This window comes from Thermobia domestica, chromosome 4 (assembly GCF_964235325.1).
Source record: "Thermobia domestica chromosome 4, izTheDome1.hap1.1, whole genome shotgun sequence".
Taxonomy (NCBI): Eukaryota; Metazoa; Arthropoda; class Insecta; order Zygentoma; family Lepismatidae; genus Thermobia; species Thermobia domestica.
The window spans coordinates 332741354-332769327 of record NC_137457.1 but is presented as its reverse complement, the minus strand read 5'-3'; the positions used below and the strand labels follow the sequence as shown (position 1 = coordinate 332769327).

The 27974-nt window shown below is 35.9% G+C and overlaps 1 long non-coding RNA gene across 2 annotated transcripts in view; it reads right to left on the bottom strand.

Moving 5' to 3' along the window:
• LOC145683575 (uncharacterized) overlaps window positions 1–21303 on the bottom strand; it is a 37201-nt gene extending 15898 nt beyond the window's left edge. Inside the window, exons 1-2 of one of the 2 annotated variants that reach the window (XR_014131152.1) lie at window positions 21214–21303; window positions 7189–9549 (exon numbers count right to left, since the gene is read on the bottom strand). This is a non-coding gene — a long non-coding RNA (uncharacterized LOC145683575). Of the gene's footprint in view, window positions 1–7188; window positions 9550–21213 lie in introns of those variants that run through there. The other variant, XR_014131151.1, reaches the window with a different exon arrangement.
• Between the last annotated feature and the right edge of the window lie 6671 nt (window positions 21304–27974).

Sequence of the window (27974 nt, the reverse complement as noted above, 5' to 3'; positions counted from 1 at the left end):
ATCTACCGACCCTTTCTGCTCACTGCATTGTAGAGAGTATCTTCTGAAGACTGGTAAATTTGTCTCCGTTTTACTTTCAAGACCGTCATTTCCCTTTCTTTTCCACTTGTTTCTGTCTACTTAATACCTGAGGTGAGTATATCTAACCAAGTGAAAAAAGAACTTCGGGCACTTTTGGATATTGATATATTTAATAGTAATAATAGCAATAGGACTTCTACTACTACTTGGCTTTCGAGACCTGTGGGCTTTTAGAGCTAACTACTGGAAAAAATACATTTTTGAATCACTGTAATATATAAATTATTATATAAAAAAAATGAATGTATCTATGTGTGCCTGATCATCACGGTCAAATTGCAAAGTCAAATGAAATTACTTTTGGTATATAGTTGGCCTTAATCCAAATTGGGATGTTATATTGCTTTTATTATAATGCATAATATCCTAAGGAGGTAGTGAGGATCCGAATTTTTGCGAAAACACTTAGTATCTCGCAAGCCGTTAAACTTACGGAGCTGAAATTCAGGGCATTAACTCTTTATTGAAAATAAACAGAATGTGTCCTAGCATTTTTTTAAATTCTCCTTTATGTGGGGGGGAGCACTTTCTATGTATTGAAAATTGTTAGTGAGTTGGTTTGTAAAAATGATCGAAAACGATCGATGTTATTTCAGAAAAAAAAATCAGAAACAAAAAATACAGTGCTTGGCTTCATATATCCATTGCATTCTGCTATAATAATTGCTGAAGCTTATGTTTATTATATGGAGGGCTCACAGCACAGGGCAATCAACCCATAAAGTTGTGAGAAAAATAGGCATAAATTTTGTACTGTAAGCTTAATTACACGGAAATTTGAAGTTTGGATTGTACGCATAATTGTATGGAAAATTTTACACTTTTTCTCCCTTTACGTTGGTCTACATACTTTGATTTGGAACATTGAAATTTCATCCTTTTTCCACTGAAAAGTATTGATAATTCAACAAGGAAATAATTATACTATGATAATTTAATTGCAATTCATCGTAATTTGGCACATGCCAAACAGCAGTGTGGTAATTGAAGTTGAAGAAGGAGGGAAATTCCCATTTACCTCTGAATACTTTCCAGAAACCTCGTTCGCTTTCGCTTTCTAGACGGGGGAGGGAACTTGGTAACGGTATCAAACCTTCATGTGTAATTACAAAAATTAAATTTATAAACAAATAAGAAATCATCAGTTTATCAGGCTTTAATTGATAATTTATTCACAAGATTCCCTATCAAAAGCGTGGTAGATGAAGTTTCTGTTCTACATGGGTCGACATTGCCAACTGACATGGTCGATATGGAAAAGATATTGTATGGTGATAGAGAGATGATACTTCTTGCTGAGTATTTCAAAACTGACCGAGAAAAATCGTTATCAGACTTAAGTCTAACAAGTAGATTGTCGATGAGAAGCTGCAGGAATCGGGTAGAAGTATTATCAATTTCCACGACAGAGTGCGAACGGGGATTTCCCCTTATGAATTTACAGTTGACTGATATTAGAAATAGATTAAGTGCTCAAACATTGTCTAACTTGTTGCTCATCAATGTTAATGGCCCACCGCTAGACAAGCTCAAAGTAGACAAGCTAGTTATTTCTTGGCTGAAGTATGGGCATCATTCCACTGCTGATGATTTACCGCCAAAAAGTTACCAACAGGAAATAAATCCGATTTCAGATTTGTTTTAAGGTGGAAAATTACGAGTTACGGAAAATGTATACTTGTATTACTAATGGCTTATTTGTGTTATTCAACTTTGTACCTACTTTTTAGTAACTCTCTTCTTTGCTTTAGGTAAACTACTTTTGAATAAATATTCACAATAATTGTAATTATGCATATTTGTAACTTAAATTTAACGTGGTGTTTTAGTGATTACACAAATTACAATTATGAGCATACTTTATGGAGATGCTCTCACATAGGGTACCCGAGCACCTTTATACCCTATGAACAATTGATTTTTCAAGTCTTTTGTGAGAAAAATACTGTGAACTGAGAAACCATAACCTTTTCCATATTGTACATGGGTATTTTCCTGCGAATAGAAGTTTCTTGTGGAATGCGTTCAGAAATTATCACTTGCAAGAATACTCTCTTAGTACAAGTATATTTTAGGGACACACTAATTTCCCCCCACCTCGAACTGTTTCAAGTTCCTCACTGACAAACACTTTACCATTTTATATCATAAAGGTCAGATCCACCGTTATTGTAACAGAGTGGTGCTTGAGCGATTGACTAGAAATTCAAACTCGGATTAGTGACAATTTCACACTCTTGTTTTATTACAAGTGTAAACTCTTTAGTCAGTTCAGAAGAGGCCGTGGATCGTGTTCAGAGTTGATGACGATGGATTTTGGTGAGAGTAGGTCAAAGTGGATGAGAGTGATTCATGGTGGGTGGTGGGTCAGAGTGGGTCATGGTGGATGGTGGGTCAGAGTGGGTCACGGTGGGTCGTGGGTCAGAGTGGGTCATGGTGGGTGGTGGGTCAGTGGGTCGTGGGTCACGGTGAGTGGTGGGTCAGTGGGTCGTGGGTCAAGTTTTCATTGACCCACGCCAACTCTGGTACTGGAGGTAGAACCTTACCTCATTTTGTGTAACCCCGCCATGGCGGCCATTTTAAAATTCGCCGTCTTGGCTTCAGATTCAAACTTTCAAATTGAAAGAGAGTGATGGGAAATATAGTTTCGGAAGAGCTTTTCACCACAAATATAAATCTAATATTATTTTCAAGATACCTTTAATCCTGTAAGAACAATTATCTGTCAAAGACAGAAAGCCTTAAGTATAAAGATATGAATATTATATTTTGTATTAGCTCTATATATCATAACAATGTAAATTGTATTGATATATTTATATAGTGAATTTGAATTTCAATTTTCTTTCGTCTTTAAACTTCTAAGGCTCAGACTGGTATAGGGGATAGGAAATGGAAAGGCAGTGATGCTGAATTTATAAAAGATTCTATCCTAGAGGCAAGTGGTATTGAGGAAAACAGGGTAAACCTCAGTCAAAACTGTGACAGAAGAAGGATCTTGGTACACAAAAAACAAAAAAAAATTAATTTTATTATTCAATGACTTGCTCTCTCTTGATAGATATAAAGTCATTGACAGAGTTGGAATACATATTCTGATAGTGAATGTACAACCATTAAGTCACAATGTAGACGAATTGGTAATAAATAGGTAATCCATCCAATTTTTTTTCTTTATTGAATTCAAGTTTAAGTGTTAGAAGCAAATTATTTTAGACCATTAGTAACATTTATAAAAAGATATTTTATTGGCATTGACAAAACTAAGTTCTGTCAATAAAAGATAAGTTTATAAATATTACTAATGATCTAAAATAATTTGTTTAAACATCTAAACCTGTATTCAATAAAGAAAACCACAAAACAAAAAAAAAAAAATGTTAGTTGTTAGTAATTTTTCGCTCTTGAAGTGTTATCTACCTTTATTTGTAAATTTTGTTTGAGAATGTCATTAGCTTTGACGGCAATGAGCAATTGGAAAATGTTGATGGATTTAAATAATATTTAAATATTATTTTTGTGGTTCCAATGTATAAGGATTTGCATTATTACATTTGGGAAGAGGCAAACTTAAATATGTTAAAAATTATCGTAAAATGTAGATTTTTCCATGTTATGGTTAACTTTACAGCACATGCGCGCTCGAAGGATATAAACCGATTTCATTTTTGTTTTTATCGTGCCTTTTTAGTCTCCCCAATTCACAAGTTTTCCACGGTATTACGACCTGAAAACACATTTTGCATTTCTTTCGGCCGCCCCTAATTAATACACGTGTATATTTTGCTACTCTAATATTTAAAAAAAATAATAGAAATAAGATATGAACTTATAACTGAAGACAGGAAACATATTAGAAAACAATCAAAAACTAGAAAAAATTCAATAGATATTAACTCTTGATTTTCCATTTTCTTTGGATGTACCTTCAAAAGGTTCCACATCAAACCAAAGTAAACCACGAGCCTCAAAAGACCTAAAGTTTGAATGAATATTTTTACGGTATATGTCAAAAGTCTGGAGCGGCTGAAGAGGATGGTATTATATCTCGGATAGAGCTACTAGAGGTAGAACCGTACCACATTTTGTGTAGCACCATTATAGCCATATTTAAATTCGCCATTCCGGATTCAGGCCCAAAATTCAAATCTGAAGAGAGTCTTCTGACATATCATTTTACGACATCACAAACATAAATCTGACATTATTTTCAAGACATACTTTTAATCTTGTGAGAATTATTATCTGTGAAAGGAAGAAACTTTTTAGTGTAAATGGAGGCGCGGTGGCTCAGTGGTAGAGCTTTTACCGCCGGTGCTTGGGGTCTCTGGTTCGATCCCAGCTCGAGGCGTGTGGACTTTGTGGTGGACAAACGTGCTCGTGGGTTTTCTCTGGGTTCTCCCGTTTCCTCCCGTTTCTTCATTCCACCATTTCATTCATTTCTCATTATCACCGTCTCCTTTAGCCTAACCGGCATAAGCGTGGGACGTTAAACTTAAAGATTTCATTTCATTTTTTTAGTGTAAATATATGAATGCAATATTGAATTTTGTATTAGCCCTAAATATCGTAACATTGGAAATTATATTAATATGCTTTGATGTTAGATTTGAATTTGAATTTATTTGAATCTCTAGATAGGCCTGTCTGAGGATAGGGGACGCAAAGAAAATGGAAAGACAGTGGCACTGGTTCTGCAGAAGGTACTGTCCCGGAATTCGCCTGGTTGGTACTGAGGAAAATAGAGTTAACCTAAGTCAGGATACCTGGCAGGAACAGGGTTTGAGACCACGCTCAACCTGTCTAAATGACGCTACCCACTTGGTAGGCATACATGATACTGTTTAAAATGTATAAGTCTACGTATGAGTGTCTATAACTTCCCAGATAAGTAAAAGATAAAAACTAATTGTACAGTATTGCTCAAAACTTGTTATTCCCTTTAAAGATACAAAAGCACTGATAGAGCAGGAATACATATTCTGACAGTGACGGCAGAAGCGTTAGGTCATAGTGTACGAGAGCGAGTCAAAACTTATCTATACTTTTGTCATAACTTTTCTTACATTGCCCACTTTGTCTTCTGTCCTCGCTTATTTTATTGTTATACTGTTGTAGTAATGCTGTGAAAGTGTGATCTTAATTCCTCCATTTTTCTTCCTTCTGTTGCAGATATACCATGGCTGCTCCATTAGAAGTTTGCACCAAAGAGGAACAACGAGCAGTGATCCGATTCCTCTGGTCGGAGGGTGTCGAAGGGTCAGACATTCATCGTAGACTATCATCGCAATATGGGAGAAGTGCGTTATCACGTAAAACTGTGTTTTTGTGGCTCGAGAAGTTTAAAAGTGGTCGAACAAGTGTAACGCATGAAGAGGGAGCAGGACGGCCATCAACCTCCACTACAGATGACAACATTCAGCAAGCTCGAGACATGGCTCTGGCTAATCACTATCGATGAAGTAGCATCTGCTTTGAACATCAGTCATGGCTCTGCCCATCAAATCATCCACGAGGAGCTCGCTTTTCATAAAGTCTGTGCAATGTGGGTACCAAGAAAGCTTACTGCAGAACACAAGCTCACTCGTATTAGGGTCTGTCAACGCTTACTCACTCGCCTCAACAACGAAGGTGATGCATTTTTAAGCAGAATAGTCACCGGCGATGAAACATGGGTTCATCACTATGAGCCAGAATCAAAGTGCCAGAGTATGGAATGGAAACACCCTGGATCTCCGACGAAGAAAAAATCCAAGACTGAGCCATCCGCAGGAAAGGTTATGTTAACTGTGTTTTGGGAATCACAGGGGCTCATAATGGCAGAGTTCATGGAAAAGGGAAAGACGATCAACAGTGCGAGTTATAGTGAAATGTTGGAAAAGAATCTGAAGTCAGCAATTCGCAACAAACGCCGAGGTTTGTTGTCGAAGAAAGTTTTGTTGTTCCATGGCAATGCACGGCCACACACGGCTCATCACACTATTGAAACCATCAACAAGCTGAAATTTGAGTTATTGGAACACTTTCCCTACAGTCCACACCTAACTCCATCTGACTTTCACTTGTTTGGGCCACTCAAGGATGCGTTGCGTGGTCGCCGATTTGCCTCAGATTTAAACGTGCAATAGTGGCTTCATGACCAACCGAAAACCTTTTATTTTGAAGGAATACGTAAGCTCGTTGACCGTTGGGCCAAGTGCATTGATAAGGAGAGAGATTACGTAGAAAGATGATGTGCATAGTATAACCCTAGCTTTATGCAAATAAACTGTAGAATGAAAAGTGTCGATTATTTTTGACTTGCACTCGTAAATGAATAGCTAATAAATAGGTCTTTCATTCATCGATGTTGAAAGAAATGACGTAACAAAGTTGTACAATGTCACAAAAAGAAAAAAAACACTTTCGGGGTGCATCAAGTACATTAGTTGAGCACTAGGACAGGAAACTACTATCAAATTTGACTGTTAGAGAAACCATCGGCCAGCTGCAAATAATTATTATAAGAGATGGTCATAAGAGGTCCATTTGTGTTCATATTTTGCCACCATTAAGAGGATAACATTATGCTTTACTTTAGTTCATTCACTTCAAAAATGGAACTTACTTCGTGCAGGTACTACCTTTAACACATGTACTATGCTGATCTAAAAACAAAGGTATTTTCTTTACCATTATGTTTATACCGGACCAAATGACCCAGAAGCTGAGAAAGCATGTTTGATATGTAACCTAAACCTATGATGTATTCAATAAGATGAACCAGACGGTAGTCCTTTTGTCTGATGACTTTCCTTATAACAAAGGAACTATATGTCGAAATCTCTCTACAATCACTGTCGATTTATCCCCTAAACGGATTGATCAACAAAAGCTGGCACGTGTTGTCACTGTAACAAGCAATGTATGTCAGACTGAAACACATGCATAGAGAGGGTATAATACCAATCCTTTGCCTCCTTTCCTTAACATATATTACCTCTATACCTTATTTTTGACTTACTGAAACATAACATGGATATGTTTTTTTCTTAAATAAAGCTTTATTTATCTATTTTACAGGCTTCTGCTTCCTTTACAACAGACAAAATTCATTTCTCTCCATATGCAACTTGTCACTGAGAACCAACACTAACCTTCCACGTATCGAATGTTTCTTCTTGCGTGTGTGTATGATCACTAGCTTTGCCATACGTTAAAAGTGTCGACATCTTCCTAAATGACCCTATGTTTAATAGGGCGAAACGAAAAAAAACCTTTAATTTTTAAATTTTATTTCTACTAACGCGATAAGTTACCTTTTGATGCAAAAAAAAGAAAAGAAAAGAAAAGAAAAGAAAAGAAAAGAAAAGAAAAGAAAAAAGAAAGAAAAATTTAGGGTAATTGAAGTATGCTTTCAGGTGCGGCAAGGACAATACACATTCTTTTATTTGCACTACAAAAACATTAATTTTACTTGCTATTTCTTATTAGTGAAAAAACAAACTTTTTGAGGAAAGGAGGAAGAATAAGAAGTAACCATTCTACCTTCCAATACAGTAATTTTTCGTTTTAAAAATTATTTTTGCTCATTTTAGGATGATTTAATTTCTCTTAAATTTCATGATAAATTTAAATGGCTTCACCTCCCCCACCCCAGAACTTTGTTTCATCAGTAAATAGATGTAACATGAGCAATAAACGTTTTTATAGTGCAAATAAAAGAGGAAAAGGGGCTGAAATAGTACACTAAATTTTAAATTTATGAAACATTATCGTACTTGGAGCATCTCAAAGCATGCTCTGGTTACCCTAAAAATTTAGTTTTCTCTTTTCCCATCAAAATGTAACCTTTCCACACTATTAGAAATAAGATTTAAACATTCGAATCTTTTTGTTTCACCCTAATGTATAACTTATTATGCTGTATTTTCCGGATTCATACCTAAATTCACCTCAAATAGATCATCCGATTTCCTATACCATCACCTACAATATCAGCTTTATAATTACATATAGTATTAACAAACAGGCAGATGATATATTTGCACTCCAATATTAATGTTGAAAACAAATTTAAAATTAAGCACAATTGACTATATTGACTACATATATATATATATATATGTCATGTGACACATTACAGTGAACTCGAGAGAAACGGGGAAAAACTGTACAGGGTGAAGTATAAATCGGTTAACACTCCTGTAGCACATGAACGGCTTAGTATTCACACTTGGTACATGGTATATGTTGTTCGGGTGGATAATGGACCATATTGCACAACATAGTTGCCCTGGTGGCCATCTTGGATTCAACTTTGGACTTTTAAATGGAAATAGGAATAATGAGGTATTATTTGACACGACCTCAATTTCAGGGAAACAGTGATGCAGTTTGTTCTCACCTACCGTTATTAATAAAGAAGTTATTGCGTCACAAAGGATGAACATTTGGCATTACAGCATGTGCTCTATGTGCTGTCCTTCCCGAGCAAGCAACACTACAAGGCGCCTCTGACAATCCGCATCGACTCGCAACAGCATGTCCGGGTCGACGGTTTCACAACATTGCAGAATTCGCTGCATCAGATGCTGGATATCACGGATGGATTTATGATAAGCCAGGCTCTTCAGATGACCCCAGAGGAAGAAGTTTAGCAGCGTAAGATCTGGGGAACATACTGACCACTCTATCGGTCCCCATCGCCCTATCCAATGTCCGGAAATTTGTTTATCGAGCCATTGGCGTGAACATAACGCATAGTGAAATTCAGCCCCGTCTAGCTGGAAAAAGGATGGGAAATCACTGTCCTCATTGAAGAGAGTAGAGAACACGTCATCCTTGAGGAGATCACGATATTTCTCAGCAGTCAGGGTGCCTTGGATAAAGTAGTAAAGTCCAATAATACGCATCTCCCTAGATTCCACACCACACCATCACCTTTTCCCAATCCACCTCTTTGCTGTCTTAGCGCCAATCTGGTTACCTCTCTGTGGACGAAAAATAATGCCTCATCACTAAAAAATACGTTCTGGGAAAATGGGATCCTCCTCACACCCTTCTGTGGCTCATTTTGTAAACTGCACTCACCTGTCTGGATCATCCTCTGTTAACCGCTGCTGGAGTCGAAGCTTGTATGGGTGCCAGTTGTTCACATGCAGCACGCGTAGCACTGATAGTTGACTGATTCCTGTTATGGATGCCACACGACGAGAACTGCTTTTTGAGCTTTTCATAACAGCAACCAACACTTATGTCGCTTTGTCGACGGCAGTAGCGGTCCGTGGGGATTCAGATAAATCGTTGTCCTGCACCGAGCACGTCTCATGGAACTTCTTCAACAACTTGAAGATTGCAATGTGTACGATGTTCTCCCTCTCTGAGTGAGATGCACTAAACTCAGTCGCAATCACCCTGGCAGATCGTCTACCACTCTTCTGCACGATCTCGATTCGTTTTCACATTCTTAGCGACATCTTACATCATCTGAAACAACAGAGAAAATCATGCTGTAATGCCAAATTTTCACCCTTTGTGACGCAATAACTTCTTACCCACTAATGGTAGGTGAAAATGGAAGTGCACCACTGTTTTCCTGAGATCAAGCTTGTGTGAAATGATACTCCACATACCCCTTTCTGATTTAAAAATACAAAGTTGGATCCAAGATGGCCGCCATGACAACCGTGTAGTGCAATATATTCCATTACCCACCCGAACAACGTTTACTTTGAACCAAGTGCGAACGCCAAGCCGTTCATGTGCTACAGGGGTGTTAATCGAGTCATGCCTCACCCCGTAGTGTATTCCTAAACTACGACATTGTTTTGCACAGAGGTAAATTTCCCAGCAACACCGGCGCCATCACTTGGACAACGGAGTAACGAGTCTTTCAGTGTATATCAATCATATTCCGTACAGCACTTGGTTCCACTGGATTAACCGGATGAGGTTAGATTTACATTGAAGTTGCACATCCGATCATGACGTAATGTCACGTGGTATTATAATGGGGCAAAGGTGGAACGAGCCTTGTGAGGCATTTAACCCCCTTTCGCTCTCTGACGCTTGCTCAGCTGTTTCGTAACGTTAGTAAATCACTTTTTTTTATCAATAAAGTTGTATGTGCAAAGTGGGCTAACACCACGTGACATTACGTCACGATCGGGTGGTTCAATTTCCATATAAATTTAATCTCACCCACTGGTTAACTCAACACATTCTACCATATGCCACACAGCGTTATTTGGTGGGACGCTTCAATTAACAAATGTCATTTGGTTTTTCAATAAAATTTCAACAAGCTCTATAGACATTTTTGTATTTAGTATTAGTAATGTTGCATGACATTGTGTTACATTTCCTTGTAGTATTTACATACAGTATGTAAATTAAAGAACTTCTGCAACAGGATAACGTACACTTAAATGTATGAAGTGTACGCTTATGTAAACGTATCCTCATGCGATATTTTTGTTTCTTCATATTGCGACGTTTCCCCTCACCGACTGGCCTACGAATTCTAACACTGAGTATAGTATGTGGAGTTTAGCTTGTGTATAGGGCTGGTATAAATGATCCACTCATTTTGAAAAGGCTATATTTTCAAAAGTATTACATGTACACATATGAAAGCTGTATGAAGAGAACCCCAAACTCACCAAGTTTATATACCCTATACAAATGCTTAATATACAGGTGGTTTCAAAACAACACCGACAACATTTGGGATGTGATTCCTAACACCAAGATTGGACCAACTTGGATGCAGAAATCCGTCATTTCGGAGTCATAGGCTGCTGAAAAGATGAAAAAATAAACTTTAAAGCCCCATAGCTCAAAAAACTATGGAACCTATCGCAGTCGGGTCAAGACCTCACTTAGGAACAAGTATATGCCCTATCCAAAATCAATGTTTTAGAATCGTAAGATACTCATGCAACAGTTTTCATAGAGGAAGTTTGCCTACGGGCATAAAATTTAAAGTACTCACCAACTACCTCTATAAAAATTTTGTGAAAGTACCGAAGGATTCTGAGACATGGATATTTGAATAGTGCACATACTAGTTCCTAAGTGAGGTCTTGACCCGATTACGATAGGTTTCATAGTTTTGGAGCTATGGACCTTTAAAGTTCAATTTTTCATGATTTCGGCAGCCTGTAACTCTAAATGGAGGCATTTGTGCACCTAGGTTGGTCCATACTTTTAGTCTTATCTTGATGTCAGGAATCACCTCCCAAACGTTGTCGGTATTGTTTTGGAGCACCCTGTATGTCCCTTTGGTGACATACACATGTAAAGACGATACTCGAGCTTATTCCATACATTTTGTAGCATAGTCCTGTCAATTGTCTCCACTAGAGCACTGATGCGTTCTTTGAGTTTGACTAAGGATTATGGTAATAGGGGTACGTAAACAACGTCATTAACGTACCCCACAGGAAGAAGTCCACGGCGTTAAATCAGGAGATCTAGGAGGCCAGGTGTTTTTCCTTTTACACAAGCAACCAGTGCCCTTGAATTGTCGATACCACCACAAAATGCTTTGTTTACATGGCTGTTCTTTGCGTACTCTCTTTTATAGGGCGTTGCACAGCTATAACAGACGAACATCTGGCATATTCAAGCACACAAAAACTTTTTATCTTGCTTTCTCTCCATTTTCGACAGGTCCTAACCTCGTACTGCCACACTGACACACCAGATCGAAAAGATAATGGAGTCGTCCTGCCACATAGTACAAACTTGGTGAGTTTCTGGTTCTTTTCATACATCTTTTATGTGTGTACATGTAATACTTTTGAAAATATAGCCTTTTCAAAACGAATAAATCATTTATGCTAATCCTGTATATTGCATTCAATTACCACATGAGTATACGTAATATTTAAAAAGAAACGTGTGTGACCTCTCTCTCTGAAACTTACGCCATTCATTTAATGACAAGTAATCATATCTCATGTCAGTCGTGTGTGTAGAAGTTATGGTGCATTATCTTTTTTTTTTTTCGAACAGAAATATTCTAATTATACAACTATAGACATATCTTGCACTCAGTAAGAAGACATCACAAGATATCAAACATATCCCCATAATATATTGTGTCTTGTATTTAGTAAAAAGAAGTATTCCAAGAAAAAATGTTTCTTGTACCTAGTAAAACAACAACAAATTATATACTACAAATAAAAACACTTTCTTGTATTCAGTTAAAGCATACCAGAATTATTGTAAAAATAAAAATACTGTATCCTGTATTAGTAAACAGATGCGGGAAGTATTCGAAAAATCTTGAATTCGAAAAAGTAGTGTATCTTGTATTTAGTAAAAAAGATACCAGAATTATTGTATTATTGTAAGAGTAAAATTTACAATACTGAGTTTCAGTCAAAAATTAGGTAAAGCGGTAATATATGTTGAGGAAAGGAAGCAAAGGATTGGTATTATGAAAGAGTATACCCTCTGTATGCATGTGTTTCAGTCTGACACACATTGTTTGTTGCAATGACAACTCCTGCCTGCTTTTGTTGATCAATGCATTTTTGAGGGATAAATTATTGTAAATTATTGTAAAAATAAAAATAAAAATATTATAATCAGAATTATTGTAAAATAAAAATGCTGTATCTTGTATCTAGTAATCAGATGCCAGAAGTTTTCCAAAAATAAAAGCAGTTTAGTAAACGATACCAGAAATATTCCATAAATAAAAATACTGTATCTTGTACTTAGCTCAAAAGATACATAAAAATATTCCATAAATAAAAACACAGTATCTTGTACTTAGCTCAAAACATACCCAGAAATATTCAATAAATAAAAATATTGATTCTTGTACTTAGTTCCAAAGATACCCAGAAATATTCCATAAATAAAAATACTGTATCTTGTACTTGGCTCAAAAGATACCCAGAAATATTCAATAAATAAAAATATTGATTCTTGTACTTGGTTCAAAAAGTGCCCAGAAATATTCAATAAATAAAAATATTGTATCTTGTACTTACTACAAAAGATACTCAGAAATATTCCATATATAAAAATACTGTATCTTGTACTTGGTTCAAAAGATACCCAGAAATATTCAATAAATAAAAATATTGTATCTTGTAGTTAGCTCAAAAGATACCCAGAAATATTCAATAAATAAAATACTGTATTTTGTATTTAGCTCAAAAGATACCCAGAAATATTCAATAAATAAAAGTACTGCATCTTGTACTTAGCTCAAAAGATACCCAGAAATACTCAATAAATAAAAAATACTGTATCTTGTACTTGGTTCAAAAGATACCCAGAAATATTCAATAAACAAAAATATTGCATCTTGTACTTAGCTCAAAAGGTACCCAGAAATATTCAATAAGTACAAATACTGTATCTTGTACTTGGTTCAAAAGATACCCAGAAATATTCAGTAAATAAAAATATTGTATCTTGTATTTAGCTCAAAAGATACCCAGAAATATTCAATAAATAAAAATATTGATTCTTGTACTTGGTTCAAAAGATACCCAGAAATGTTCAATAAATAAAAAATACTGCATCTTGTACTTGGTTCAGAAGATACCCAGAAATATTCAATAAATAAAAATATTGTATCTTGTATTTAGCTCAAAAGATACCCAGAAATATTTAATAAATAAAAATACTGTATCTTATACTAGGTTCAAAAGATACCCAGAAATATTCAATAAATAAAAATACTGTATCTTGTACTTGGTTCAAAAGATACCCAGAAATATTCAATAAATAAAAATATTGTATCTTGTATTTAGCTCAAAAGATACCCAGAGATATTCAATAAATAAAAATATTGATTCTTGTTTTTGGTTCAAATGATACCCAGAAATATTCAATAAATAAAAATACTGTATCTTGTACTTGGTTCAAAAGATACCCAGAAATATTCAATAAATAAAAATACTGTATCTTGTACTTGGTTCAAAAGATACCCAGAAATATTCAATAAATAAAAATACTGTATCTTGTACTTGGTTCAAAAGATACCCAGAAATATTCAATAATTAAAAATACTATATCTTGTACTTGGTTCAAAAGATACCTAGAAATATTCCATAAATAAAAATACTGTATTTTGTACTAGGTTCAAAAGATACCCAGAAATATTCCATAAATAAAAATATTGTATCTTGTACTTGGTTCAAAAGATACCCAGAAATATTCCATAAATAAAAATATTGAAAATTTTATTTAGTGAAAGAATACCAGAAATGTATTATAATTTAAGCTGGGGTATATAAAATTTGCATTTTTCTATAAATGCATATTTTTGTATCCCTGGAAAGTTTGTTTCTTGGAAAGCCAGGAATACAGAAGGTATAAACAAATACAGAAAGCCTCAAATAAAACATGAAAATAGGAATGAAATAGGTGAAAACCTTGACCGATCTGTAGATGAATGGTCTCCAAAATAGACAAAGGTGACTTTCCTCTTCTGGATGTAGTACTGTGAGTACGCCGGTATTTAGAAATTCACGGAGGCTCATACAGGACCTTCTGGCTTGGAACGAGTTAGGATGGTGTTCAGAAACCAGGTCATGTCAAACTCAATTCTGTAAGTTATACTTTCGTTACGTAAACGTTATGCTCAATTTAAAACGAGAAGTTCTGAGAAATGTGGAGGTCTTCCGCAGATAGTGGAAATTTTCATTGGAAATACTTAAAATGATTGTTAGTATTTTTAAAGTATTTGCAATTGTGAGATATTAATAAATCTATTGGTGTAGGCAATCATTGGCATCGGCAGAACATAAACTTTGGGAGAACAGACTACCGGGGGGACTGGAGTATATGGAACACCTAACAGAAAAGCAGGGGAGTTCAGGGGTCGTTCCCCGGAAAATTTTTTTTAAAAAAAAGTGTTCGTTCATTGTATATTAAAGCATTTTTTACTAGAAAAATAAATAAAAACTTATTTTTTGTTTTATTTTTACCTTTGATATTTTAGGTTTTTTTTTGAGCGAATGTGTTACTTAGAAAAACACTATACAGTTTGTTTATTAATTCAAACGGAAAATTCAACTTTGTTTTACAATTTTAGTTAAATGATACCAAGTGTATGTCAAAAACAAAATAATGGTAGAAGGTAGTGTGAAGTAAATACTCAGAAACAATAAAGTTTTGATCAGTGGCGGATCCAGGAGGTGATCGGGGCAATCGTCCCCCCCCCCCGCCCAGAAAAGTAAACATTCTTATTTTATTTGTAAATAAAACAGAGTTTGGAGCTCTTAAAAGTAGCTCTAAGTAGCAGTATTACAACCCACTGCCCCCCCCCCCAGAAGTCCGTCCTGGATCCGCCCCTGGTTTTGATAACGGATTTTAGGCCTACAACCTACAAGTAAGGTAGATGAAGCTCAGTCAGCAATGTACAGTTTATTTTAATTTTATTTATTATTTCTTTTTTATAGATAACTGAACTCGCATTGATGTTCGCTATCTACATAAAAACGACTTCTTACTTTACAGTTTAGTCCACTTTTACCTTCATAGGGCCAAAAACTGCCTGTCTTTTCTTAGAATTGGACACAAACTTTTGTACTACTTTTTTCATTATCCACTTTGTCTAACATAGTTTTGTGAACGTAGCAACTACTATATGGTTGGGCCTCTTTTAGGTCATAGTTGACCTAAATCAGGGTTTCTCAACCGGGGGGTTGCGAAGATATTCGGAAGAGATAAATATTATCGGAATGTAATACCGGAAAATATTTTTAAATATTATTTTGAATACTGTTCTGATAGACATGTTTTTATTTTTATAGATACGGTTAAGAACAACAAAAAATAGGTCTATTAAACATTTTCAACAAGTGCAGAGTTGTTTAAAAATCAATTTAAATGAAAGAGGTATACGATATGAAACTAATGAGAATTGCATACTGAAATAACAGAAAAATAGAAATACAACAAAACCTGTATATTGTAAAACTGTGTCTCATATAGCTATAGGTAGAGCATTAATAAAAAGAGCGTCCGGAATCGATCTCTCACTACCAATTTTATTATAAAACTTCTCCACTATAAAAGTATTTTCACAAAATACTGTACAAATTAATCTCTCTAATATCAAAGGTTAATTATAGGTGGTCTTTGACCGTAAGGTCGCAGACAGGATCTCTACAGAGCCTAGCAGGCTAAGCGGCTGTGGTTAGAATTCCCAGACAGCACAGAGCCCCGTAGCAGGCTAAGCCAGGAGATGGGATAGGCGTAGTCCCTTAGCAGACTAGAGGCTTCGGGTTAGGTTACTACTAATGTTCCGTTGCAAACAGTAGGAGGGTCACAAGAAAACTGATACTGAATTGCCGTGGTCCAGCCAATATATAGGGTTCCTTAGGTGGCGGTGGCGCTGCTGCTCCGTGGGAGGGGCCAGAAGCCCGTCGTCTGCAAGTGATTGTAGATCCATCTGGTGTGAAATCCCCTTGTCAAACCACGTGGTTGTGTTTGTAAACACTGGTGTAGAATTGTTTATTCACTACATCATGTGGGACATTACAATATTGAAATACAATTAAAATTGAAAGCTAATGAGATTTCTGAGCATGGTGTGACTGTACTAGCGCGGCAATGTCTGGTTCAATCTTCATAACGCACATTATCAAGTCATTTGATTTACTCAATAAGTTTTTAAACAGCTGTCCAAGATTTTTAAATCCAAAATTAGAAATAACTTTTCTGTTATCATATGACCCAAGGGACTTATAAGTTTTGAAATTTTGAAACGGACTTCATTCTGAAATAGTATGATGGATTGTATTCGATATTTGTCATATGAATGAACTGACCAAATTTGGTTTTAATCCATTCGCTTTTAGGGAAGTTACTCTATCCACTAAATACAGGGAATGGATTCTACTAGTATAGCAATGGATGGATATCATGAGATATCCGCAATAGGTATATTAAAAATCCCGCACAACTTTACTGTAAACCAGAAATTATGAGAGGGTCGCTGGCAAGAGAATGTGATAAAATGGGAATCGTGATAGGAATTAGGTTGAGAACCACTGACCTAGAAACTTGAAATATTTCCGTTTTACAAAAATATTGAGGAGGACACATCTCCGCTGTCCCCGGTGGGATTGACGCCCGTGTAGTCAATATTGTATCCTTTTGTGTTTTCTTCACTAATTATCCATAAAGTGTGTGTCAACTTTCTAGTATGTCACTATGGTGTCACATAATAGTCTGTATTAAAATTAATTATATTAGATCGTTTAAAGCATCAAAAAAACACTATTAAATGGCATTTACCGAAACAGAAGGATTCAAAAAATAGAAACAGAAGGGCAAAAATGGACCATCGAAAAATCAAAGTAATGAGAATATCCCGTGGAAACTCACGCTTACAGGGAGAATTGAGCCAGTGGCGTAGCAGCTGTTCCCGCAACCCCCGCAGTGCGGGGGGGCCCCGAAGTCTTGCGATGAATAAAGATTTAAAGAAGTAGAAATTCAACCTTACTTCTGTCGGCTTTACAACTAGGGCCCCTTCTCTATACTTTGCGGGGGGGGGGGCGCAAAAGTGTGCTACGCCACTGAATTGAGCTAAGAGAATTTGAAGAGGTTGATCATTTCAAGTATCCAGGAAGTATTTTGACTAGAAACGCTTACTGCACCAAAGATATCAGGTCAAGAATAGACATAGCTAAAGAAGCATTCAACAAGAAAAGATCGCTCTTAACTAGCAGCCTTAATATTCGACTAAAGAAGAAGTTGGTCGCGTACTACATAAGGAATATTGAAGTTTATGATTCAGAGACTTGAACATTACGGAAGTTAGAGAAGAAATATTTGGAGAGCTTCGAAATGTGGTCTTGTAGGAAGATGGAGAAGATAAAATGGCCAGAAAGAGTAACAAACGAAGATGTTTTAAAACGGATAAGAGAAAAGAGGACACTTCTAGCCACCATCCTTCGTAGAAAGGCCAATTGGATTGGACACATCTTGCGAAGAAATTGTCTTCTTCATACCGCCATAGAAAGAAAGATCGAAGGAAAGCGAGGAATAGGAAGAAGAAGAACACAGCTGATTGATGATTTGAAAAATAGAAGAAAATATTCGGAGTTAAAAGAGGAAGCTGAACATCGACAAAAGTGGAAGAAACATTTCCAGGCCAAAATCTAAAAATTGAAAAAAAAAATCCTCATTAGTCCCAGGATCTACCAATTGGCAGCATTTTTAATAATAATAATCCTTACCAATCTCTAGTTATTTCTTACCTATTCTGCAGCGTAATACTTAATGAGAAATCGAAGGAATCCGAAAATATTTTACGACAAATATTGCTTCAAAACCGTTTCCTTTTAACACACAAACGCACGGAATAAAAATAAAAATCCAGGTAGCAACAGTACACAAAATGGTCATATATATATATATATATATATATATATATATATATATATATATATATATATATATATATATATATATATATATATATATATATATATATATATTAATTTACTAAAATGATTGATTAGTAATAAGAATGATGTACCTGAGGTAAGGCAGCGGAGCAAAGCGCATTCCATAACATAATAATAGCTAGAAGTGACGCGAAATAACTCATGGTTTTAGATGTTGGTTCGTTTTTTCTGTCGTCACTCTGATCAGAGCTATTATTTTTTGCACTTTTAGAAGCAAGGATTGTAATAAAACACACCATATCACTACCTAATGTATTTTTAATTTTTTTAACTGACGCGTGTACATATGATTTTCAAGCAGAAAAGAATGCAAGTGTTGGATTGTTTAAAATAATAACAATAATAGTAATATATAATATATAAAACATTTAACTTTTTTTAATTATTCTTCGATTGGAATCCACGTTTTATACACATTTTCTTTCTTAAATCAAAGTACCTTAACGCATAGAGAAACTTAAAGAAACAGTTTTAAAGTTCCTAATGAGTGAATTATATTTTGGGAGACTTTATGTAAACGATTTTACATGGTACGTAAACATTTTTTCTCAAGTTTTTTATTTCAGTGTTGAATTCAGACATTTTCACCCGGGGGGAATGTCAACTCCTCGGGGGGGAGGGTGGTTTTTCTGTATTTTTGCAAGAAAACAGCATATTTAACAATTCCATTCACATCCACATCTTACCTAATATTGAGCCTAATTGCTGATAAATATTCAATGAGAGATTATAATACAAAAAAAATTGTTTAATTTTATCTAAAACATTAAATAAAGACTGGCAAAAATACTTTATACTAAATTTTAACTGCTATTTACAGTAGCTATTTTTGTTATTATTTCCTATATTCAGTAGTTACTGTTTGTTACTAATGTAGAAGTTTTTAACAAGATTTAAATTAACTCAAATATTTTTTGTCCTAAAACAAACATACATAGGGATATCTTAACAAAAAGTTATCATTCTTTCTCACACTTCTGATTCTAAATCAAGCATATTAGCCTTGGTTTCTTCACTGCATACACATCAATAGTTTAGTTTACGTAATCTTCAGTAGATTAGTGCCGTGTCGTGGAAAATCAGCGCTTGGCGCGAGAGTATACGACGGCACCCCCGTATATATGAGTGAGGTCGACAGACCAGCCGCGAAAGGTGAGAACATTTTAAAATGTAAACCCTGCTTTTCCTTGATTTTGAGCACTTTTCATTACTTTTTTCCTTTCATTTTATACATGTGTTTCATTCCTCTGTTTTTCTTTCCTTCTTTTCTTTTCTTTTCTTTTTCCCTCCCGAATTTTGCGCCTCTTACTTCGGCTCCCGGGGCCGTCGCCTCGCTTGCCCCTCCCTCATGGCACGGCACTGAGCAAGATCTTCATCACCTTCAAGAACAATCTTTCACTTATATACTACTATCATATTGATAAATTCTATATAAATCTCTAACCCAGGAGGGATAACTGTTCCTCCCTGATCCCTCTAAATGACGCCCTCTGAATCTCACCCTTTAACTGAATTATTTTTAATTAAAGAAAGGTGGGTTTACTTTAACAATCGTAAAACACATTTCCGTCTGTTACTTCCGATGCGAGAAATAGGATTTAGGCGCTCTATTTCAAATAATGCAAGAACTGTACATTTTCAAGAACTGAAGTCTGCTGATATCAGAAATCATATGGAATGATCGAAAGATATTCCCTATCTTTCCTTTCCTATTTCAATCTGTGCTAGTGCTACCCACTAACATATAATATAGGGCGAGAGTATAGTACCTACTAAAATACAAACCTTTCTTCAATAGTTAACAATTTCATGTTCTGCCAAACTCGGTCATAGCGTTAAGAAATACACGTTTTATTGACTATTTAGTATTTTATCTTAGATGTTACATGTTTAATATTTATATAGAATGGGTCTGCGTCATTTATATGTATATTGAGAGATCGGATTTCGTCTGCACGTGCACGGAAAGAAAGCAAATAATTGAATGAAGTAATTTGTACATTTTGTGACTGAAATTTTTTGAGTTTCTCCGGGGGGGAATGAATTTTCTTCGGGGGGGAGATTCCCCCCGGGCTACCCCCTGAATTCAACCCTGTTTTATTTATATCTTTTTCTTACATTTGTAAATGTTTCTAGACTTCACATACTTGAGACAGGAAAAACAATGAGATATATTATCTTTTCACTAGCGTTTCAGTGAACTGTTGTTAGGGAAAAACACTGACAATTAGAGACTAAGTATTTTCTCAGGTGGAGCCGTTGCCCCTATCTTCAGGTACGTAATGGGGCATATACTAGGATAAACTGTGCATACTCACATGATATTTTTATAGTTTAGCACACGGTTTCTCAACCTAGAGTCGCGACCCCTTGGGAGGTAGTGAGAAGGTGTAATGGGGTCACGAAGATAAGCAGAAGAGATAAATATAATTAAAATCTATTACTGGAAAATATTTTTAAATATTATTTTGAATTTTGTTCTGATACGCATACTTTTTATTTTTATATTTAATGTAAAGAACAACAAAAGAAGTCTATTAAGCATTTTCAACAGGTGCAGAGTTGTTTAAAAAGCAATTTAAATGAAAGAGGTACGATATGAAACTAATAAGAACTGCATATTGAAATACCAGAAAAATACAAATCCAACAGAACCTGCATATTGAAATACAATTAAAATTGAAAGCTAATGAGATACCTGAGCATTGTGTGATTTCACTTCAATTTTCGTGACGCACATTATGAAGTTATTTTCAACTGATAAGCGATAACTTGTCTTTGTTTTAATGGTTACCATGGAAGAAAAACTAGTTGCTTTTAACATTTTTTGGTGATACTGAGCACATCCACAACAATGTATCAAATTCACAACAACATGAGGTAACTCAAAGTGCGGCCTCTTGAAAACTAAACTACTTAAAACTTTTTAAACAACTGTCGAAGTTTTTAACACCAACATTGCAAATCACTTTACTTTTTATCATATGACCCAAAATTAATGGAGTTATGAAGTTCTAAAATTTTCAAACATCCTCCATTTTGAAACAGTATGACGAATCGGATTCGATAATGAAATGACCATATTTGGTTTCAATCCATTCGTTTTAGGGAAGTTACTGTATCCAATATATACAAGAAATGGATTCTACTATTATAGAAATAGATGGATATCGTGAGATATCCGCGTATATAAAAATCCCATACAACCTTACTACAAACCAGAAGGAGTTGCTAGCAAGAGGATAGGAATTGGGGGTGGTGATAGGAGTCAGGTTGAGAACCAGTGGTCTAGCATATACTCACCTTAAATTTATAAAACAACTAAGTGTATATGCAGGTGGGGATATTAGGGTTGCCAAGTCTGCAAAATAAAAAAAAAAAAAAAACCGGCACCTTCTCAGAATTCCCTATGATGTAGGTCTAAATGTCAAGTATCTCTGTTCGGAAACATTCATTTGAAGGAAATGTACTACCGTGAACAAATGTACATTAGCACCTGTATCCAGTACATACTTACTACTGTACATTCACTAATAAGTTCAATACATACATTATGCTAAAAATAAGAAACTGAAGTCGGTATTGATCATTTTATTGTATTTACCAGTATCTGCTACTTCTTTAAAACCATCGAAACACATGAACAAAAGTATATTGATCTTTACGTGACAATTTTGGATTTGGAAAATGATGTTTATTCTTTAAGCTTATACTTCAACTACAGAAATTGCTTTAAGAAATCCTTTTCCACTCTTAATAAATGTATAAAATTCCTTGAAAGTAAATTTCAAATTTTCCCTGATACAGTTCCTGTCATCTCTTTAAAATTATCTAAACATATGAACAAAAAAAACATTAACCGTTGATAGATGGTGAAGGGTGACAGTTTTGGATTTACAAAATGAAAGTTACTTTTTAAATCTATACTTCGAACTAGATGAAATTGCTTCGAACTAGCTACAAATTTGAAAAAAAAAAAAAGCCATAAAGGGGCTACTAAGAAGTTTGTACCGGTCATCGGCTTTAATCAATATAACAGCAATATTTCCGGCCAGATCGGTGAAAAGCGACCAGTTGGCAACCGTAGGGGATATGTTACAGTTTTGAAAACACTCGAGCGAATAAAGATCGTGGCATTATATCATGGTCCATCTGCTTCGTTACAGCTCTATTACAGTTGGAAGTATGGAAATAACTACTTTCGTTTCAGTTTTGATCAAGATAAAGTTACTTGTGGAATATCTAGTGGACTTTTGCCCTAACTAAGCAAACTTTTGTGGGCTTTTGTCCTACCTTTGGAAAGTTAGAGTGGGCTTTTGTCCTACTATTAAGAAAATACACTCCACGGAATATATATTGCAATTCTGAATGTTTGCCTGTTTTTTTTTTTTTTTTTTTTTTTAAAGTCTGGTAAAATAAGCTTTCTGAACATTTTTATTTAATTTTTTTTTTTTTTTTTTTTTAATTTACGTAGGTACCGGCCATTTTGATATCATTAGGGTGACAATCTTCCTTTGCGCGCTGAATTTTTTTAAAGCTGGGGAAAATATTGAACGTTTCTTCTTTGTGGCAGCTTTGATTACCTCGTATTGGTATTTGGAAAGCTTAGCCTGTGTAAAGATTGATAATGCAAAATCAGCACTGAAACGTTCCGATGTGTTTCCTGAAGCGACGAAGCAGCAGCATCTATTACGCTTTGGAAATGTGGTGCTCTTAGATCTTTTACTTCTCTCACAACAATCTTCAAAACACTTTATAGGTCTTCCACCAGGATTGGATGACTTCGGCGAATGAGCATCATCACTGGGGAAACTAATCATCATCACATCATCACAAATTCACCATTCATCCACTCGTACTACTTCTTGCGAAAATATGTTTTACTGTGATTAACCATTTTTAGTTTTTGTACATAATGCGGCAAAAATCTTTTCTTTATTTCATCATAAATTCGAGAAAGTTTATCTTCATGCATGTGCTGATATCTTAAGCGAATAAAACACTCCACTGATTCACCTGTAAGTAGCACTTCACAAGATCGATATATTTTACTACTTCTTCCATTATGCGGAAAGAGCGCACATTCTCACTGAAACAACTACTGTAACTACTGAATAGAAACTTCATGACAGCCAATTGACTTTATATTACTCACTGCACACGGCCCTATTTATACTTCCTACTATGTTGCTCCACGGGAACTGAGTTTTCTTAACGCAGTCAGCCAGCTTACAACGGTGTTATGACTACATTTTACGGCATATTGTGATGCAATTTACAGAGAAAGTAGTTTACTACAGTAGTTTCATGAAGACGTTTTAATTAGAGCGGAGTTCAGCGGAGCTTTTTTTATAAGCCTAGATTTGTGTGCAATTCCTTGAAAAATTCACCGTTTTGCTCAAATTATCCCTCCTATGTAACTTATTTTTGGCAAAACATAATTTACATGTTTTGCATGCTTGTCGCATGTTTTGTCGCATGCTTGCCTGTATTCACATCAGTCACGTTAGGGCAGCTATTTTTTTCATAAAGCAAAACTGTATTTTACCTCTCAATAAACCTACGTAAACTCAACAAATTTGACATTGTTGCGTTTTAAATACAATTTACTAATTGCAAAAGAATGCTAATTGCAAAATCATTATCACAACCGGATTCCTCGATTCATTTACTATAGAAAACGTATATATTATCGCCCAAATTGTCACTTTCCTGACATTCCATTTTATCCGCCTTCCTTGGCCCCGCTGTGCGACGCGCTATGGTGACTCCAACTTGACTATCGACTATTATCTTGCATACAGCCCTGAGTTTATTGAATACCTCTAAAGTAAAACCTTGTTCGCGTCCTTTGAGATGTCAAGATTGGGAGTTGACACAAGGCTGGTATGTACTTGTAAAAATTAAGCAATACTTTTCCAATGAACACCTTTTCCCCTTTTCTGCTTTCTTTACCTCTCTATCCGCTTTGTCACCTCCAGATATTGGTGGTATGCTCACTACAACATCCTATTAGCAGGGGTGAAAGGAACGTAGTTCCCCCACTTCCAAAAATATCTATGGCATCCCTCCAAAATCAAGCCAAATCTCTTTGCGTAACGGCCCGATTTGTGGGCCTGAGACGCTCCACGCCATCTCTTAGCAATTGGTGGAACTACGTCCTGCCTAGCGACGAAGCTTTCTAGATCTAATGGCCATCACGTCTTTTATCCACATGACTTCCCAGTTTGCCTCATGACGCTCAATGGGCGCCAAAAATTGTGGAAGAACTGATCAGGAATCGAACCCGGGACCACGCGGGCGTGAAGCCAACGATCTACCCACTAGATTACGGTGTTCCCCTTTGACATCCCTCCACTTCCTAAAAATTAAAGTGGGCCAAGATAGGACGGTGTGACGTCATATGTTGGCCTACCGTTTGAGATCTACTTTTACCCCTCCCTGTTAGTAATATAAAAATAATGAACATTGAGCAATATGCAGTATATTTGCATGTTACTGGTATTGATTGTCAAACTTATGCATGTGTTGCTTATTTTTATACGTATCATTGACCTATTGATTTTGTACTTACCAGGTAAAGGTGAGTGTTCTATCATGATAATTGCCTATGAGACAAACTTTACAAATGACAACGTGGATCGAATTTGTAGTTGTTTCGCATATTTTTCGTCACGTAATATCATGTATGGCTTTAACAATATCTACTACATATTGTCTATAAAGCTGTTAAGATTTCTAAATCTTAAACCAATGGTGCCAGATAAAGTAAAAGTGATGTAGCTATTTGTGCTGTATCGAGAAACTGATTCCTTTCATCAAAATAAGAAAAGAAAAGGTTCATGTGGGCATGTAGGGGAAAATGCATAGTTTCGGTGCTAAGGGCGTCTAAGAGCGTGAAAAAATACATCGTACCACGCGTTATTCCGAAATGAAAGAAACCCGGAGCTGGCGGTTGTTAACAATCCTCACTTCCCGCTGATGTATTCCGTATTCACTTTAAGCGGTTAGCATACGCGCATTTGGCGTGGGAGACCGAGGTTCGATTCCCGGCGCGAGCTCATGTGCTTCCGATTCCACGTTAATCAGTAAGTCCCGTCTCATAGAGCTTTGCTGCTGAAAGGGATATTAAACTCAAAATCAACTCCTTATTCACTCCTGTCAAAGCTTGCCTTTTACCTGCCTCGGACACACCTTTAACTTGATGCCTAAATAGAAATTCTGTTGTGTGAAAGCCTGGGAATTCTACCCGGTAAGGAATCCCTTGCGCGCCCATTCCACAATGCTGCAATATGCTTTTTCTGGATAGAATTCGTGTGATTTTCTTTACACCGATATGGACTGCCGCTCCATGATTCTTTCTTTCAAAGCACTCCGTGCTACAATTTATCTTCTTCATATATTTTAACGACCATACCTTGCAAAATTCCAACTTTTCCTACAGGTTCCTTTTAACTTTTTTTTTCTTTTCTTATTTTGATGAGAGGAATCTTAAAATTTGTCGGTATAGTATGTTAATATCTTGTACAAGATTAAGACCAACGTTAAGTAATGTATCTGAATAGGCAAAGACGTTTAACGTAAAAGAGTAAAGTTCTGGACCAACTTGGATTAAATCTGAGCGGCACTTTCAACGCCGAATCTATTATGAAAAGTAAGTCTACAGCGTAATGTGGAACTCGAATCACATGAGCTCCCGCCGAGAATCGAACCTGGGTCCCCCGCAACGATTTCGCATAGGCTAACCATATAACCACAAGAGAACAAGATCTTCTGGTCTTGTCTAGTACGAAATCATAGTGTCAGCCACGAAGAAACACATACTAGGCTTCTTTAAAATCTAGACTCTAACACAGGTAGTGTCAACAGTCTTTCTGGTTTCACTGTTAACCCTCGTACTACCTAGGTATTTTTTACCCACCTATTAAAACTAAGTATATCTCGCAAAAGAAACAAATTTAGAAACTCTCAAAAAAATCTACAGTTTCTGAAGTGAGAAGACACGGCATAAGACTAACACCTATTTATTATACTGCCGTCTAGGAGTGACACTTCGAAATGTCAGTCAAATCTCCTACCAACAGAGGTATGGGGGGTGCTTTGTGCCCACCAACTTATACAGTGGAGCCTGGATAATTCGAAAACTTCTTTATTACGAATTTTTCTCTTGGTCCCTAGAATTTTACATACAAACAATGCTAAAAAAAATCATGGTTAATTCGAATTATAAAATGGATAATTCGAAGTTTTTGCCGTGTAAATCTAAAAGGAGGCCCTACTATAAGCACTTAGGCCCTACTATAAGCACTTAGGAGAAAATTAGTGCGATTCGTTAGTGCATCGTTAGTGCTTCTAGAAAAAGTTTCGTTAGTGTTTATAAGAAATTTATGAGGAATTTCTCAGTATATCAAAGTACCACCACATTTAAAAGCACTCATGACCTCTTCTAGTGCAATCGTTAGTGCAGTGTTAGTGCTTGTTAGTGTACCAACCCCTAACGTTAGTGCTTCATTAGTGCAGGTGCTAAAAGTAAAATATATTTGGAAGTTGGCTTGAACTTTCCCCACTTCAAGAACTAACGAGAAAGTTAGTGTCAATTCATTACTTCTAGAAGACACTAACAGCTTGTATACAATTTGATATTTCTGTAGTTTGTCCCCACCGAAAGCCTTGAAGAAATACTAAAATACGGTAGCAATGACGTTAGTGCTTAGTGCGTTTAAGTATTCTAACAATGCACTAACGATTTGTCATTAAGCCCATGTTTCTACGTCAATTTGTATAGATTTGAATATTTCTGAAGTTGCCCTCACCAAAGATCTTGAAAAAATCCCAATATATGTTAGCACTAACGTTATTGCTTAGTGCGTTTAAGGGCACAACGATGCACTAATGATTACCGTTGACCCTATGTTTCTACGTCAATTTATATGGAATTTGATATTTCTGAAGTTGCCTCCAACAAAAATCTTGAATAAATCCCAAAATATGATAGCACTAACGTTAGTGTTTAGTGCGTTTAAGTGATCTACTATCGATGCACTAACGATTGCCGTTAACTCCATGTTTCTACGTCAATTTGTATAGATTTGAATATTTCTGAAGTTGCCCCCACCAAAAATCTCCAGTAACTCGTAAACGCTGATAGCACTAACGTTAGTGCTTAGTGCGTTTAAGTGCACTTTCCATGCACTAACGATGTGCGACGTTTGGTATAATTTGGGAGAGGTGGGGGGCCAACTTCAAGCACGTGTATACATAGCAATATTTTTATTTCTATGAGACGTGTTTGAAGTTGCCCTCTCCCTACCTCTACCAAATTACAACAAACGTCGTACATTGTTAGTGCATCGTTAGTACACGTTAGTGCAATCACAATTTACGTGATATTAAAGATTTTTGGTAGGGGCTAACTTCATATGTAGTTATTCTCCCCACTAAAGATGGATTAATGATTGC